The 13818-nt window shown below is 44.8% G+C and overlaps 1 protein-coding gene across 2 annotated transcripts in view; it reads right to left on the reverse strand.

The window, feature by feature from the left end:
- The window catches only part of LOC135049281 (amine oxidase [flavin-containing]-like), a 198747-nt gene that overhangs the window by 151371 nt on the left and 33558 nt on the right, over positions 1–13818 (reverse strand). The window contains exon 1 of one of the 2 annotated variants that reach the window (XM_063955626.1): positions 9379–9456. The exons of the other annotated variant lie outside the window; for it this stretch is intronic. The gene's annotated coding sequence lies outside the window, so the exon portion shown is untranslated. Of the gene's footprint in view, positions 1–9378; positions 9457–13818 lie in introns of those variants that run through there. 2 annotated transcript variants of the gene reach the window in all.

The raw sequence follows: 13818 nt of genomic DNA on the forward strand, positions 1-13818 counted from the left end.
TTTATACTTTTAGGCCTAATAATTATATTAATTAATACATTTAAGGTCAAATTAACAGTCAAATTTAAGATGTTATATGTTATGCAACAATTAATTTTGACAACTTGTCATGAACTATTCAATCCAAAGGAAGCATTAAAAGCTACCCAAGAAAAATATTTGAAATTATGTCTTTTTATCTATCATGCATAAAACAAAATCTATAAATAAAATCTCATAGTCATCCTCTCTGAATCAAACTGATATGGTTTACAAAGTAAATATTTTAGCTTTTCTCTTCATGTGACATGTGTCATTTAGCTATTACCCAACCGAGGAAATAAGGGAACATCTGGTTGCATTTTCTAATTTTAAAAACATTGTTGTAGCTGTTCTTAATTACCCTCTTGCCTTATACTCTTTGGATAGACACATCTTATGGCACTCTAATAACAGTTATGAATAGAAAGAGAATAATGCCACCTGTGAGGTAGTGTTATAAAATCTGAGCCTTTGGTGTACTGAAAGAGTTATGAATAATGACACTAGAGGTGTTTCATATTGTACTAGAAGTTAATAACACTGCAAAACGTCATGTGAATGAAGTTTTACCAGTTACCAAAATTTACACAGAGGTGCAAAGTTCAAGCAATATGATCTTCGAATTCTGATCTTTCATTGAGCAGACTGAGTATTGTTGGGATGACAATGGCCAGCATGTTCTCCTGGGTGATGTGGTTGCAATGGGAATAGATCATGGAAATTTAGTTCTACTTGGCAGTAGCATAAACCACCATAAATGATTGAGGTGAATATAGTATTTCCCCATGTTTGAAAAAGCTGCAGCAACATGATTAGTGTAAGAAGCTCTACTTAACTACTTCCAATGTTACACGCAATGCCGATGATTCGGAGTCACGCGTAATGCCGATGTTCACAGAGATGAACGATCTTATGCTAATATACATGCATGAAAACCCCTAAAAGTTGCACTGCACATACATCTCGATATTGTGCTTATAGGGCCGTAGTAGCAATTTAGGTACGCGCAGGATGAACTGTATGGTCAATGTATAGGGCGTTTCTGGGTGGCGACTGGGAAACAACAGGGACTGACACAAAAGATGAACAAAGAGAAAGCATATCATGGGTGTGTTACAGGAGTTTCAATGGTGTGCCCCTCATAGCGTTTTTGTGTTCTACCACTCACATAGGAGGCCATACTCAGACAGCAGAACTATCCCTGCAATAGGGCTTGTGCAAGTTTTTATGGTCCGAATGATGTTTGCATCTTTACACATTAGATGGTAATGCAGCATCTTCTGATGCTGCAGGTGGCTATCTCAGTCCTAACATATTTATACGCACAGATGTATACCATGGATGGTCTTTGTAGCAGTACATCTTACAGAAAGCAGCCTAGTACTTTGTCTATAAAGACAGCACAAAACAGATTATAAACAAAATCATTAACTGGGTCAAAAGTGTTTTTATACTTGACATATGTTTTACTGGCTGAGTGCCTAACTCTATCTAGGGTTTAGTATAAGGCACAACCAAATATTATTTATTTTATACTATCTATACATGTTATGAAACACCCGAGCGTATATATATATATAAGACTCCTAAAGTCAAACAAGGTCTTCTCCCAATAACAGTCACACTTTGTTCCCTTAGCGTACTACACACTCACTGGTATTTAGGATGCCACCTGGACTTACACTCACAACAATAGGGGCTTAAAAACTGCCGAATGATCTCTCGGTAGGAGCAAATGCGGATGGAAGGGGAACTAGGTAATGAGACGGAATGGGGGTTGAACCTGCAGGTGGTGTAAATGGCAAGAGCAGAGTAAAGTAAATGCGCTGTAATACTTGATTTAACTGACAGATGCTGGAAGTAATGCAGAGATAACTGGGTTCCCTATTCCAGTTAGAGTACAAGGACATGGCACAGGCGGAAATGAAACAGGAATAGTCTGGAGTTTTCACCCAAGCCAGGGTTTCAGGACACAGAGCTTAACCAGGAAGCATACACCACAGCAATGAGTTGCAGAATTAAACTATCACCTGCCTTTTACCAGGAGTAGGGACCAATGGGAGAGTGCAGACCCTAAATTAACAAGTTAATTCAGCTGAGAAGCTGCACATAGAAACTGCCAAGATACACCACAGGTGCCCGGAGTCCTTGTTGTTAGGCAACTGCTGGGACCAGGAAGCAGTGCGGCCACCCAGAGCCCCTGTTGCCTGGAAACTGCCAGGTCCAGCAACCTCTGTGGATGGCATGATGCAGTGTCACCTAACAATATTAAATCACCAGAATCTAAATAACCAAATCTATGTTACATGGTAGTAGTCAATGGCATATCTGTAATGTATCCAGCTAGCCTGACACTGCACTCCCTGCACTCATGAGATAATGAGATAGTCCATGCAGAGGAACCTTCTGTACATGCACGCATAGGCTCCATCTTTCCATGATATATTCTGAAAGATGTGCACAGCACACATCAAAGCCTCTGGCTGTGAATAGACGGTGGTGCTGATGGGAGTACTTACAGGGGGTTCTGCAGCATGGACTCTGGCCACTGGCATAGATATGAAGAGGGGCTCCACTGCATGATGGGAACACCACTGCACACAAGGCCCCTCATCTGTTAGAAACCCCAGGTCAATGGCACACGTAAGAGGGGGTTCTGAGTACCCAGAAACCCTCCTGAAAGATCAATTATTTTTTCAGAGACATCCTTGCAACACCTGTGGGACACCCACGACCAGAGCTGCCCGGTCACAGCCTACACTGTTCAGGTGTCAAGGCTTCTGACTACTGAACCAGCTATTTGTCGGGCTGTGCGCCGCAATCACAGGAAGTTCTCCCAGACGGCACAGGAGAGAGGGAGACTCTGCACTGCCACTGCCCAGCACTAAGGGTCATGGAGGAGGTGCACAGCTGCACACATTAAAGGGCAAGCTGTGATGTGTATGTAAGTATGTGCATGTGGAAGGGGATGTATACTCACTGTATGTTTGTAAGTATGCTAAGTGTGTGTATGCTACTGTATATGTGTGTGTACAGTATGTATGTATGTATGTATGTATGTATGCCCACAATGAGGATTATGGCTGGCACTCCATTAATTACAATAATGCCTGGTTGCATCTCCCTGAACCCCTTCACAGTAGTAAATCATGGCAGCACTTATACATACACACACATATTAATATATATATATATAGATATAAATAGATAGATAGATACACACACACACACACACACACACACACACACACACACACACACACACACACACACACACACACAGCATATGGAATCCCCCATGCCCCCTTCCCCCTAAAAATTTTGCCTTTGCCCCTTTAGCTAGCAGTGATGCTTGGCCCACTGTGTTTAAATACACAATCTGGCCTGAATATCCTTGTCAGGTATTGGCATGCAGTCAATTGTACTTGTGTTTCACCAACCAGTTTACGAAGAAGCAGGTTGTTAAAGTCACGAACCATCAGCCGCTTTAAAACAGCAATAGCAATAAAGAATAAATCAGGCGTGTTTAGCACTTGTTCCTATTGCCATTATTAAATCTACCAGGCAAAGTTACAGATCAGCGTCTTTGACAATCCATTCCCCCTAAAAGTGTTGCAAAATGCTAAGTTAGTGATATGTACTGCCAGCTTCAGATAAAGGGACCTTTAGAATTGTATGTATTTTTTTTGTATGTCATTTTTTTGCATAAAATAATAATTTTGCACTGTGCATTTTCCATGAAAAATATGTACACGTACTGAACATCTAAGGGGTCTATTCAATGGTAATCGGAATTGCCATCTAGTCGGAAAGACGGCAGTTTCTGACTTTTTGTCGTCAATGGCGCTGCCTTTTTCCGACTTGTCGGCAATTCCGACTTGTTGGAAAACAAGTGGATCGGCAGAATAGCCAGGGATCCATGTGTTTTGTCGGATTTGCGGCCAAATCCGACAGATTTTTGTCCCATTTTCGACAATGTCAATCTGACTTTAAAAAAAGTCAGAATGGCATTGTCGAAAACTGGCAAAACCAGACGGCTTTGCCCACATATTGAATATCGCACTGTCAGATCCTCTCCGGAGAGAATCCGACATGCATTGAATACCCCTATAAGAGTACAATAGATCTTATTGATTGCTGCATAATTAGACGTGGACATAACCCCTGATAAAACCTCACACAGACATTTTTTTGGTGGGTGGTGGATGGTTGGTGTAATGATATACAATAATGTAGATGACAACTATCAGCAAAACTATTTACAGTGCATCCGGAAAAATTAATTTCCTCCCTCAAAATTCTACACACAATACCCCATAGTGACAATGTAAATAAAGTTTTTTTTGAGATTTTTGCTAATGTATTAAAAATAAAAAAACTACGAAATCACATGTACATAAGTATTCACAGCCTTTGCTCAATACTTTGCTGATGCACCTTTGGTAGTAATTACAATCTTAAGTCTCTTTTAATATGATGCCATAAGCTTGGCACACCTATCTTTGGTCAGTTTCACCCATTCCTCTTTGCAGCACCTCTCAAGCTCCATCAGGTTGGATAGGAGCGTCGGTGCACAGCCATTTTTAGATCTCTCCAGAGATGTTCAATCGGGGTCATGTCTGGGCTCTGGCTGGGCCATTCAAGGGGGTCGATTCAATTCGGCAATTTATGAATAGCGCCGGGAATTAGCTCCCGACGCTAGTCAATTCAGTTGCTAGTTACCTGCAATTGTTGGGAATTCTTCTCTCATCCCCGGGGGGTGAGAGAAGAAAACCGACAAAAGTGCTGCCGCGCGGCCGGCGCGAGGCTGATTCTGTCGGGAATCAGCATCGCCGTGGGTAGTTAAGTCAGAGAATGCCTGTTCTCCCGACAAAACTACCTGTTGAATCGGCGAGAACGGGCATTCGCCGACTTAACTTTAGCTGAATTGAATAGCGTCAGGAGCTAATTCCCGGCGCTATTCATAAGTTGCCGAATTGAATTGACCCCAAGGACATTCACAGAGTTGTTCTGAAGCCACTCCTTTGATAGCTTGGCTGTGTGCTTTGGGTCGTTGTCCTGCTGAAAGATGAACTTTCACCCCAGTCTGTGGTCAAGAGCGCTCTGGAGCAGGTATTCATCCAGGATGTCTCTGTACATTGCTGCATTCATCTTTCCCTCTATCCTGACTAGTCTTCCAGTAGCTACCGCTGAAAAACATCCCCACAGCATGATACTACCACCACTATGCTTAACTGTAGGGATGGTATTGGCCTGGTGATGAGCGATGCCTGGTTTCCTCCAAACATGACGCCTGGCATTCACACCGAAGAGTTCAATCTTTGTCTCATCAAACCGGATAATTATGTTTCTCATGGTCTGAGAGTACTTCAGGTGCATTTTGGCAAACTCCAGGTGGGCTGCCATGTGCTTTTTACTAAGGAGTGGCTTCCGTCTGGCAACTTTACCATACAGTCCCGATTGGTATATTGCTGCAGAGATGGTTGTCCTTCTGGAAGTTTCTCCTCTCTCCACAGAGGAACGCTATAGCTCTGACAGAGTGACCATCGTGTTCTTGGTCACCTCCCTGACTAGTGCTCTTCTACCCCGATTGCTCAGTTTAGATGGCCGGCCAGCTCTAGGAAGAATCCTGGTGGTTCCAAACTTCTTCCATTTATGGATGATGGAGGCTACTGTGCTCATTGGGACCTTCAAAGCAGCAGATATTTTTCTGTAGCCTTCCACAGATTTGTGCCTTAAGACAATCTCGTCTTGGAGGTCTACAGACAATTCCTTTGACTTCATGCTTGGTTTGTGCTCAGACATGCAGTGTTAGGTGTGGGACCTTATATAGACAAGTGTGTGCCTTCCCAAATCATGTCCAATCAACTGAATTTATCACAGGTGGACTCCAATTAAGCTGTAGGAACATCTCAAGGATGATCAGTGGAAACAGGATACACCTGAGCTCAATTTTGAGCTTCAAGGCAAAGGCTGTGATTACTTATGTACATGTGATTTCTTAGTTTATTTTTAATAAATTAGCAAAAAAATCTCAAAAAATCTTATTTCACGTTGTCATTATGGGGTATTGTGTGTAGAATTTTGAGGGAAAAAAATCAATTTATTCCATTTTGGAATAGGCTGTAACATAACAAAATGTGGAAAAAGTGAAGTGCTGTGAATACTTTCCAGATGCACTGTAGCTGCTTGTTATTGGCTGATTGCATACTGAGCGCTTCAGCTGATAGTAAGTAAGCATTGCAGATATATTATCCTACATAACATTTAGAATGAGCCAATAGGTCATATTTCCCTTAAAAAAAAGTGCATTAACTACTAACTGCATTAAAATAATTTACACAAGCATTAAGAGTTTATTCTTTAGGAGAGGGGACTAAGATAACCTGATAAAAATGTAACTGATCTCCATATAGAAGTTTGCTAAAATCTCCTTGAATATTTTCATACCATAATAAGATGATCTTGTACAGAACTCGTCTGTATCATCAGCCATTGTGCTGCAACAGAATGATCAAGCACAGATGTATAAAGTTCAGGATAATTTGACAACACCATACCTCTCAACATGATCCCCTCCAGGAGGGACAAAATGCTCTGCTTCTGGACTTTTCTCTTAATATATGATTGCTGGCACCTGTTTTGAACAGGTTAATGGATAAGAAAGGTGTTACAGCACAGGTGATGGCAATCATAAATTAAGAGGGAAGTCCAGGAGCAGAGCATTCTGTCCCTCCTGGAGAGGGTCATGTTTGGAGGTATGCAACACTAGATACATTCACAGTTAAATGAAAAAAAAGTTTTTACATGAATCAGTATATAGTGGAATATTATTTAGTTGCATAAATACAAATTTAGCATATTCTTTTTGTTTACTAATGAGACTTTTATAAAAAAAATACACAAAAGTCACAGACAAAATGCTAAAAGTCGACGTGTCCCATATATTAAGTGGAGGCATTCGTTTTTGTGAACCAGCTCATTAGATTGCTAGAAATCAAGACTAAATTCTGCTCTGACAATATAGTGACTAACACTAGGAATCGTTTTGATGCTACAGTATACAGATACTTTAACATGACACCATTCCAGGAGGGACAAAATGCTCTGTTCCCAGAATTACCTCTTCATGTATGATTTCTGTCACCTGTGTTGAACTAGTTCATTGATAAGAAAGGGGTTCCAATACAGGTGAGGTAATCATACTGTACATTAAGAGGGAAGTCTGGAATCAGTGGGTTTTGTCCCTCCTGAAATGGGTCATGTTGGGAGGTATTCTTTAAAGCGTACTCTGGCCTAAAGCGGTTGAGCCTTACCTAAATATTACTGTTTGTTCAAGGCAAGTATCTAGAATTGATTGCTGAAGATTACTTAGAAGGGTCTGCCTGGTGAAGGAAAAAGTCTGAAGCTGCGGGTGTCTATGTAGGCTGTAGGGTGATGCTCCAGACACCTTGCAAGTCAAATGCTGGTGCCACGGTGCAGCCCCTTAGTGCAGCTCCCTGGACAGCAGCACCACTTGCCCACATCTAGTTACAGTCCTGCCATGTGGCGTTTCTTCAGGATCAACTTTTATTTTACCATTCTGCAGAAAGGAATTCCTAATGTAGCATACTTTACAGTAGGGATTGCCAACTCAAGGTAGTTAGTGTGATTTAAGTAGTGGCGCAGGAAGGAGTGGCAGAGTGAGTACTCTTTATCCAGGCCTGGATCTGTTGGGGGGACCCAGCAGGTACCCAAGTTCCACTGTTCCCTCCACTTCCCCGTTGCAGACAGAGGAACTTTGGGCAAGGAGAGAGAGAACTGGCTGCTGCAGTAGCCTCTCTCTCCAGCCCAGCACATGGCACATGTAGTGGCAGAAGCAGTCAATCCTCTTCCTGCATAATGTGTGAGTTTAGCTATCGCCCTCCTCCCTTCGCCACACGCCGCCACCGTCTACCAGATCAGACACCAGCACCCCCTGTACGTTGAGCGTGACCACTTTGCAGCTGTGAATAAACTTCACGTTGAGCTGTCACACCTTCCCCGTTGGCCACTCCTCCTCCCAGTTTCGGGTGTCATCAGTTCGTTCTGCTTTGTGTGGTATAGTAAGGGACAAGTCTGAGCAGATCAAAAATTAAATGAGGTAATTCCTCACAGATCGGTTTTGGTTGAAATGCACAAAATTCCACTCAAATGTGCTGAACCGCTTTAAGAATTTTACAATTTTCATTATCGTTACCGTTATTTATGAGGACTTACTTCTATTCACCAGGCTCTAAATCTTAGTTTACTGACCACCTACATTCTAAGGAGCAAATTTAATTAAATGTGAGGCTCTGTTGTAACCGAGCACTATCTGAGCTTGCGCAGATTTCATCTCATTATAGTACGGGAATCTTCCTTGTTTTTGCACCTCTGTGGGGTGAGATTACCCTGGCTGGAAATTCCACAATGCATTAACCTCACAGTTAAATTAAATTCATGAATAGTTCACAAAATGGCTTCATACACTATACTGGTGACAGGTGAACTTTTACCTCTGCACAATGGGGGTCATTCCGACCCGATCGTTTGCTGCAGTTTGTCGCAGCGCAGCGATCGGGTCGGAACTGCGCATGCACCGGCGCATGGCAGCTTTCATTGCCTAGCGATCGCCTCTGAGACAGAGGCGGTCGCTGGGCAGGAGGGGTCTGAACGGCGGCGTTAAGCCGCAGTTTAGGGGGAGCGGTCCGGCCAATGCAGGCGTGGCCGGACCATTGGGGGGGCGGGCCGCGGCGGCTGCATAACGTCTCACGCAGTTGCTGCGGCCAGCGGCAGCGACAATTAACTCCCGGCCAGCCGCAGGAGCTGCGCTGGCCGGGAGTTACTCCTCAAATACAAAGGCGCTTTTGTATTTGTGCGGGGTGGTGGGGGCGGGGGCGTCCCCCCACATGTCAGGGAAGATGATTGTAGCTGTGCTAAATTTAGCACAGCTACGATCAACTCGGAATGACCCCCATTACGCAACAAGTTATTCTGGAACATCAGTTCACTTCACACAGCATATAAAAGGAAGTGATTCCAGCTCTCTGCATAAGTCCGTTTTATGCAAGCACAGCAGTGCCTCATTTGGCCAAACAATGTGTACAAAAATGATTAGACTCAGCTATTTCTATCTAAGGTAAAGGTTATTGTGTCATATTGCTTCACAGAAGATATGAAAAAGCTGTAACTTCTCATTTTCTGCCTATGTATAACAGATACTTGTTTTTGTTTTGATTTCTAGCCATACATTCATGTTATGTGTAATTGCTTTCCAATACCTATATGTGACACTATTCATAGCAGCATGCCCCACTACTCACACCAGGGGCACCCCACCCTCAAGAGTTATCTTACACGTTGATATTGTGGAATTACTGGAGGCTCTATAGTCCAATGTATGGTTGAATTTTCCGGAGTATTCATCAATTTCCGTCAAAGTAATTCTTCAGTGCTGTAAATTCAGAATCTGGAAAATTCAATTGATTTGTATAACTTCACTTTGTATCCTGTAATTAGACCCTCATACCAAAAACACCATCCACTCTCTTGTTAGTGATTTTATTTTTACCACACACCCTCTGCAGTTATAAAAATGCTCCTTAATTTACTTAACCACTTAACTGGGCTTTAGCTGACATGATCTCATCTCATGCAACTGTGCCATTCCACTGCATTCCCCAGCTTTTAAAAAATACATTTGTTTTGCACATGTCCAAAACGGATTTCGTCCTGCTCGCCCAACCCCTCTGCAGTGATATATCACTGCCAGAATTGCGCCCCAGAAGATCATATTCTCTCACCAGTTCTTGCTTTGTCACATATGATGGAGGGGGCTACTAAATTAAGACACTCCCAGACCAACTACACTAGTTATGTATGCATGCATTAACGTGCTACTTTGGCGCAATGTCAGATGATCTTTAAATAGATAAGCCTAATATATCTAGACTAATCTATGCACAGTTCATGGCATTTGCACTTGATTTAAATATTAAACAGTACTAACTATTGGGAGCGCTTTCATTAATGTTACAAAAACAAGATTTATGGTAAGAACTTACTGTTGTTACCGCCTCCTCTATAACCCCGCCTCCATGCACAGGAGCTCAGTTTCGTTAACCAGCCCAATGCAGTAGCAGGTACCAGAGATGACAACCGCTCGTAGCCAATTTCACCACACACTTACAACAGGAGTGGGTGCCAGCGGCTATGCCAATACCAACCCAAAAAAGCTAAGTGCGTCAGGGTGGGCGCCTTGTGGAGGACAGTGTACCTCGTAGAAAGATTTAACAACGGTAAGTTCTTACCATAAATCTCGTTTTCTACTGCGGGGTACACTGGGCTCCACAAGGAAATACATCGGGGATGTCCCAAAGCAGTTCCTCACGGGAGGGGACGCACTGTAGTGGGCACAAGAACCCGGCGTCCAAAGGAAGCATCCTGGGAAGCAGCAGTATCAAAAGCATAGAACCTAATAAACGTGTTCCTCGAGGACCACGTAACCGCCTTTCACAATTGTTCAAGGGTCGCACCACAGTGGGCCGCCCAAGAAGGTCCAACCGACCGAGTAGAATGGGATTTTATGGTAGCAGGAACCGGACGACCAGCCTGTACATAAGCATGTGCAATCACCATTCTAATCCATCTGGCCAATGACTGTTAGAAGCAGGCCAGCCACGTTTGTGAAAACCAAACACCACAAAAAGAGAATCGGATTTCCTAATGGAGGAAGTTCTCTTCACATAGATACAGAGAGCCCGTACCACATCCAAAGACCGCTCTTTGAAAGACAGCTCAGGAGAATTAAAGGCCGGAACCACAATCTCCTGGTTAAGGTGGAAAGAAGACACCACCTTGGGTAAATAACCTGGGCGTGTCCGAAGAACCGCCAGGTCACGGTGAAAAATCAAATAGGGGAACTTATAGGATAAGGCACCCAAGTCCGAGACCCTTCTAGCTGAAGCAATAGCCAGCAAAAACAACACCTTAAGGGATAGCCACTTAAGGTCAGCAGAGGTAAGAGGCTCAAACGGAGACTCTTGTAAGGCCTCCAAGACCACCGACAGATCCCAAGGGGCCACAGGTGGCACATAAGGAGGCTGAATCCTCAGCACACCCTGAGTGAATGTATGGATATCAGGTAAGGTAGCAATCTTTCTCTGAAACCAAACCGACAAGGCAGAGATGTGAACCTTGAGGGAGGCCAGACGCAGGCCTAAATCCAGGCCTTGTTGTAGAAAGGCCAATAGTTTGGCCGTACTAAACTTGAAAACGTCATGATTGTGAGACGCACACCAAGTAAAGTAAGCATTCCAGACCCTATGGTATATCCAAACAGAAGCCGGCTTACGGGCCTTCAACATAGTTTGAACGACCGCCTCAGAAAAACCCTTGGCCCTCAGGACTGAAGCTTCAAGAGCCATGCCGTCATAGCCAGACGGGCCAAATCTTGGTAAACACAAGGACCCTGAACGAGGAGGTATGGTCGTTGTGGAAGTAGAAGGGAAAGATCCAACGAGAGGCCCTGTAGATCGGAGAACCAATGCCGCCTGGGCCACGCTGGAGCGACTAAAAGTAGTTTTCCTCCTTCTTGCTTGAACTTTCGTATCACTCTGGGCAGGAGGAACACCGGAGGGAACACATACGGCAGCCGAAAGTTCCACGGGATTGATAGAGCATCCACGAACGCTGCTTGAGGATCCCTTGTCCTTGCTCTGAAGACCGGAACCTTGTGATTGTGTCGAGACGCCATCAGGTCCACATCTGGGAGACCCCACTTGTCCACGAGAAGTTGAAACACCTCCGGATGTAGGCTCCATTCTCCGCCATGCACGTCCTGACGACTGAGATAGTCTGCCTCCCAGTTCAGAACGCCCAGAATGAACACTGCTGTTATGGCCGGCATATGGCATTCTGCCCACTGATGAATCCTTGATACTTCCCTCATTGCCATGCGGCTTTGAGTGCCGCCCTGATGATTGAAGTACGCAACCGTTGTGGCGTTGTCCTATTGTATTGGAACAGGTCTGTTCTGTATCAGATGCTGGGCCATTGTCAATGCATTGAACACTGCCCGCAGTTCCAGAATGTTTATCAGGAGTAGAGACTCCTCCTCGGTCCACCGACCCTGGAGAGAGTGTTGTTCCAACACCGCGCCCCAACCTCTCAGACTGGCATCCATCATCAGCAGGACCCAGTTGGATATCCAGAAGGGACGGCCCCTGCTCAATCGTTGGTCCTGAAGCCACCAGCTCAGTGACAGACGGACCTCCGGAGATAGGGAGATCATGTGAGATCTTATCCGGTGAGGCAGACCGTCCCACTTGGACAGAATCAACTTCTGCAGAGGGCGAGAATGGAATTGAGCATACTACACCATGTCAAAAGCCGACACCATGAGACCTAGCACTTGCATTGCCGAATGAATCGACACTTGCGGACAGGATAGGAAGCATCGGATCTTGTCCTGAAGCTTCAGGACTTTCTCCTGAGACAGGAACAGCCACTGGTTGTGGGTGTCCAATGACGCTCCCAGGTGTACCATGCTCCGAGCCGGAACCAGGGAGGATTTCTTACAGTTGATCAGCCATCCGTGGGCTTTCATGCACTGGATTGTTAAATCGAGATGACACAGAAGAAGAAGTTCTGGGGAACTCGCCAGGATTAACAAATCATCTAGGTATGGTAATATCCTGACCCCTTGACGGCGTAGCGTGGCCGTCATGACCTCCATAACCTTGGTGAAGACTCGCGGAGCCGTTGTCAAACCAAAAGGTAACACCCGAAATTGGTAATGTAGGTTGCCCGCTGAAAACCGCAGGTACTGCTGATGAGATACCGCAATAGAAATATGTAGGTAAGCATCCTGTATGTCCAGGGAGACCATATAGTCCCCAGGCCAGAACAATAGAGGGCAGCGTTTCCATACGGAACTTGGAAATTCACACATGCTTGTTCAAGGACTTCAGATTGAGAATGGACCGCGAGGACCCGTTCGGTTTCGGGACTAGAAACAGTGGTGAATAGAACCCCTTGCCCCTCTGAGCCAGAGGCACCTGTACCACCACTCCTGTGGACAGGAGGGAATGTACCACAGAGTGCAACGTGTTTTCTTTTGCCGAATCCAGAGGCACATCTGTCAGGAAAAATCGATGATGGGGGCGATTCTTAAAGGGTGTGGCGTAACCTCGAGCAACGACTTCCCTCACCCAGGTATCCGAAATGGTCTTCAACCATTCCTGGGAAAAACCAAGAAGTCGGCTCCCCACCCTGGAAGGAGCCGTACTAGGCAAGCAGGCTGTTTTAGCAGTAGCCAGGTCAGACACAATCTTATCGAGATTTTCTCCAAAGTGAATGTCTCCCTTAAAAAGGAAGAACCTCCAGGGGTTTTCTGGAATCCAAATCCACCGACCAGGATCTCAACCAAAGGATACGTCTGGCCAAAACAGATGCAGTAAGCAGCCTTGGCTGCGAGCACCCCGGCATCGGAGGCCGCCTCCTTAAGGTACAGAGAAGCCGTGGCAATATATGAGAGACATTGTCGAGCATGCTCAGAAACATCAGAAGGCAGTTCCGCCTCAAGTTCCTGAGCCCACGCCTCAACAGCTTCAGCAGTCCAAGTCACTGCAATAGATGGCCTTTGAACAGCCCCAGACAGGGTATAAATCGCTTTTAAACAGCCCTCCACCCGACGATCCGTCGGTTCCTTCAGAGAGGTGACGATAGTTACGAACAGGGCAGAGGAAACAACCATACGCGCCACATGACAATCTACAGGTGGAGTGGTTTCACAAT

Source organism: Pseudophryne corroboree, chromosome 2, assembly GCF_028390025.1.
Source record: "Pseudophryne corroboree isolate aPseCor3 chromosome 2, aPseCor3.hap2, whole genome shotgun sequence".
NCBI lineage: Eukaryota > Metazoa > Chordata > Amphibia > Anura > Myobatrachidae > Pseudophryne > Pseudophryne corroboree.